Here is a 4191-nt window from a genome sequence, read left to right as displayed (position 1 = left end):
TGACACACTGAACTCTGTCTGCAAAGTAATTGGTGAACCAGGCAAGGCAGTCATCCGAAAAACCGAGGCTGTTGAGTCTGCCGATAAGAATATGGTGATTGACAGAGTCGAAAGCCTTGGCGAGGTCGATGAAGACGGCTGCACAGTACTGTCTTTTATCGATGGTGGTTATGATATCGTTTAGTACCTTGAGTGTGGCTGAGGTGCACCCGTGACCGGCTCGGAAACCAGATTGCACAGCGGAGAAGGTACGGTGGGATTCGAGATGGTCAGTGACCTGTTTGTTGACTTGGCTTTCGAAGACCTTAGATAGGCAGGGTAGGATGGATATAGGTCTATAACAGTTTGGGTCCAGGGTGTCTCCCCCTTTGAAGAGGGGGATGACTGCGGCAGCTTTCCAATCCTTGGGGATCTCAGACGATATGAAAGAGAGGTTGAACAGGCTGGTAATAGGGGTTGCGACAATGGCGGCAGATAGTTTCAGAAATAGCGGGTCCAGATTGTCAAGCCCAGCTGATTTGTACGGGTCCAGGTTTTGCAGCTCTTTCAGAACATCTGCTATCTGGATTTGGGTAAAGGAGAACCTGGAGAGGCTTGGGTGAGGAACTACGGGGGGGGGGGGGCGGAGCTGTTGGCCGAGGTTGGAGTAGCCAGGCGGAAGGCATGGCCAGCCGTTGAGAAGTGCTTATTGAAGTTTTCGATAATCATGGATTTATCGGTGGAGACCGTGTTTCCTAGCCTCAGTGCAGTGGGCAGCTAGGGGGGTTGTCTGTAATAGGGGGAGTGTCTGTAATAGGGGGTTGTCTGTAATAGGGCGGGTGTCTGTAATAGAGGGGGTTGTCTGTAATACGGGGGGTTGTCTGTAATAGGGGTTGTCTGTAATAGGGGGGTTGTCTGTGATATGGGGTTTGTCTGTAATACGGGGGTTGTCTGTAATAGGGGTTGTCTGTAATAGGGGGTTGTCTGTAATAGGGGAGTTGTCTGTAATAGGGGGGGTTGTCTGTAATAGGGGGGCAGTCTGTAATAGGGGGGGTTGTCTGTAATAGGGGTGGGGTTGTCTGTAATAGGGGGGTTGTCTGTAATAGGGGGTTGTCTGTAATAGGGGTTGTCTGTAATAGCGGGGTTGTCTGTAATAGGGGTTGTCTGTAATAGGGGTTGTCTGTAATAGGGGTTGTCTGTATTAGCGGGGTTGTCTGTAATGGGGGGGTGTCTGTAATAGGGGGTTGTCTGTAATAGGGGGTTGTCTGTAATAGGGGGTTGTCTGTAATAGGGGTTGTCTGTAATAGGGGTTGTCTGTAATAGGGGCGGTTGTCTGTAATAGGGGGCTGTCTTATTGTGACCCGTCCATAGAGGAGAACATCCGTCTTACAGTAACTACAATCTGGTTCTCCTCAAGGATTCTAATCACAGCAACCCTCCATAGCTCAGACACATCAGTAGGATTGTCAAACATTTGCATGCCGACAGTACTTAGCATCTCTGAAACAGTGTTGTCGGCAGTCACTCTTTTGTGTACACACAGCAAATAGCTTGAAGTGTTCAGCCTCTCAGCCATTTTAAAACGATCCAAATCCGAAGGTGGGAGTAGCGTTGTTTAGCTATGCATGTCTGTGTGTGCTGCTTAGTTTATGGTCTAGATTAACTGAGCTAATGTTTCTATTTAGTTTTAAAAAACGTGTTGTTACTAGCCAGACGACCACAACTAGATAACTACCTAGCAAGAAGATGAAGAAATAAGTTAATACACTTTTCATAATCTCGTACTACCAGTGCCAGCCCATAGACAAATGTTTAGCTAGCTAGCTAGCTAGCTAATGTAAGCATATTCTCTAGCTAGCACAACATAGCTAATAGGGGGGTTGTCTGTAATGGGGAGGGGGTTGTCTGTAATAAGGACACTGCACTAACACAGGCAGCTGTTTCATGGAAAATAATCCATTGTGATTTAATTATAATGTCAATACTAGCTAGCTTGGAGGAAGTATTTAGTGTTGTGCATTGCATCTCTGCACTTAGCTAGCTACCATCCCATAGCCTACAATGCATATAAAGTGTAATTGTCTCATGATATTTAACCGTGGATGTACAGAGAAAATTGACTCTTTTTTCCTTTTTCTTGTCACTCCTATTGGCCCTTCCCACGTAGGGGTTTGTGCTCTCTGGTTGGTTCAAAGTCAAGTTGTTGGCCACTGTTCTAGCAAGAGAAGGAAAGGCCTCCCATTGTGATAAGTTCCTACAGTATCAGCAGACAAAGGGGCAGTGAGATTCTCGAGTGTTTCATGCTTAAGGGATTTTGTCCTTGCTACTGACACCTCTGGCTAGTTTCTGGGGTGGATTAGACCATGGTTTTTAGTGAAGCAAGTATTGTGGTAGAGAAAATGCCATTACATTTTCTGTACAGCAATATAGACCCTTCCCTTGGTTTCCAGAATAAGAGACTGTAGCCTATTGTGACCTCAGGCTAGCTTCTGGGGTAGATTAGACCAGGGTCTATGCTGAAGCAATTAGGATAAAATATTATCAAGCCGAAAACTGCATTCAAATAGAATTGCATTAAAGAGGAGACAGAGTAAAGCTGCTAGTCTACATCTACATCTAGGAAACCATGTATTTTGGTTTCCTAATGGCTAGAGCTACACAAGCTTTACTCGGAAAGATGGAACAGACAGAGAGCTGTGTGTGTGTGTGTGTGTGTGTGTGTGTGTGTGTGTGTGTGTGTGTGTGTGTGTGTGTGTGTGTGTGTGTGTGTGTGTGTGTGTGTGTGTGTGTGTGTGTGTGTGTGTGCGTGCGACTGAGGGTTGTAGTGGTCTGGACGACCAGAGAGATGAACACATTCCCTTAAGGCTGGCCGTCTGTCTATCTGGGGACGAGGGGACAGTGTCTATCTCCAATCAGACAGACCCCTGCTGGGCTTGGTGTGGCCCCTTTAACCAGGGATAGGAACAGAAGGAGAGGAAAGAGGAGAGAAGAGATGAGAGGAGATGACTAATGGGTGGAATCTAAGGATGTCAACATATCAATGAACACATGCTTTTCTTGTGCTGTGATATCAACCGCTCTTCTCACTCAACTGCCTTTCTAACTAATTGCCTCTTCTCATCAACTCATTAAACTATGCACACACACACAGAGAGAGAGAGAGAACACACATTTCACAGTAGGAAATCGCGGGGATGAAAGAGAGGCCTTTAATTGATTTGCATGTGTTTACATGAGGCTGGGGCTGCATGGTGGTGTAAGCACATGGATTCACACACACACACACACACACACACACACACACACACACACACACACACACACACACACACACACACACACACACACACACACACACACACACACACACACACACACACACGTAAGTGCCTCCAGTGTGTCTGGACTGTGCTCTGTAATCAGTTGAGCATTAGTGTTGTGGTGTCAGCCCCTCGCTCCCCCTGCATCATTAGGCCTTCATGATTCTCTCTCTCGCGTGCGTGCGTGCGTGCGTGCGTGCGTGCGTGCGTGCGTGTGCTCTCATTTACAACTGCAACCTGACCAAGATAAAGCAAAGCAGTGCAACACAAACACAGAGTTACACATGGGATAAACAAACATACAGTCAATAACACAATAGAAAAATCTATATGCAGTGTGTGCAAATGTAGTAAGATTAGAGAGGTAAGGCAATAAAAAGGCCTTAGTGGCGAAAGTCACACATAATTTCTAGATGTTCCATATTATGCGTTTGTTTGAATAGCGTCCTTGATCTCTACAGGACAGAGACACTTTGTTTTGGATGACAGATGATATTTATTATTATTATTATGTACTGGGGCAAGGCCTACAGGTACAATACATGGCCAAAAGCATGTGGACACCCCTTCCAATTAGTGGATTTGTTGATGACAGGTGTATAAAATTGAGCAAACGGCCATGCAATCTCCATAGACAAACATTGGCCCGTACTAAAGAGTTCAGTGATGACACATAGGCCTACACGTCAGTTTGTTGGTGTAAATCTCGCCGCCATTGGACTCTGGAGCAGTGGAAACACGTTCTCTGGAGTGATAAATCACGCTTCACCATCTGGCAGACCGACATACAAATCTGGGTTTGGCGGATGCCAGGAGAACGTTAACTGCCCCAATGCATAGTGCAAGTTTGATGGAGGAGGAATAATGGTCTGGGGCTGTTTTTCATGGTGAA

The sequence above is a fragment of the Oncorhynchus keta genome, chromosome 30, assembly GCF_023373465.1.
Source record: "Oncorhynchus keta strain PuntledgeMale-10-30-2019 chromosome 30, Oket_V2, whole genome shotgun sequence".
NCBI classification, from domain to species: Eukaryota; Metazoa; Chordata; class Actinopteri; order Salmoniformes; family Salmonidae; genus Oncorhynchus; species Oncorhynchus keta.
This window is presented reverse-complemented; position numbering follows the sequence as displayed.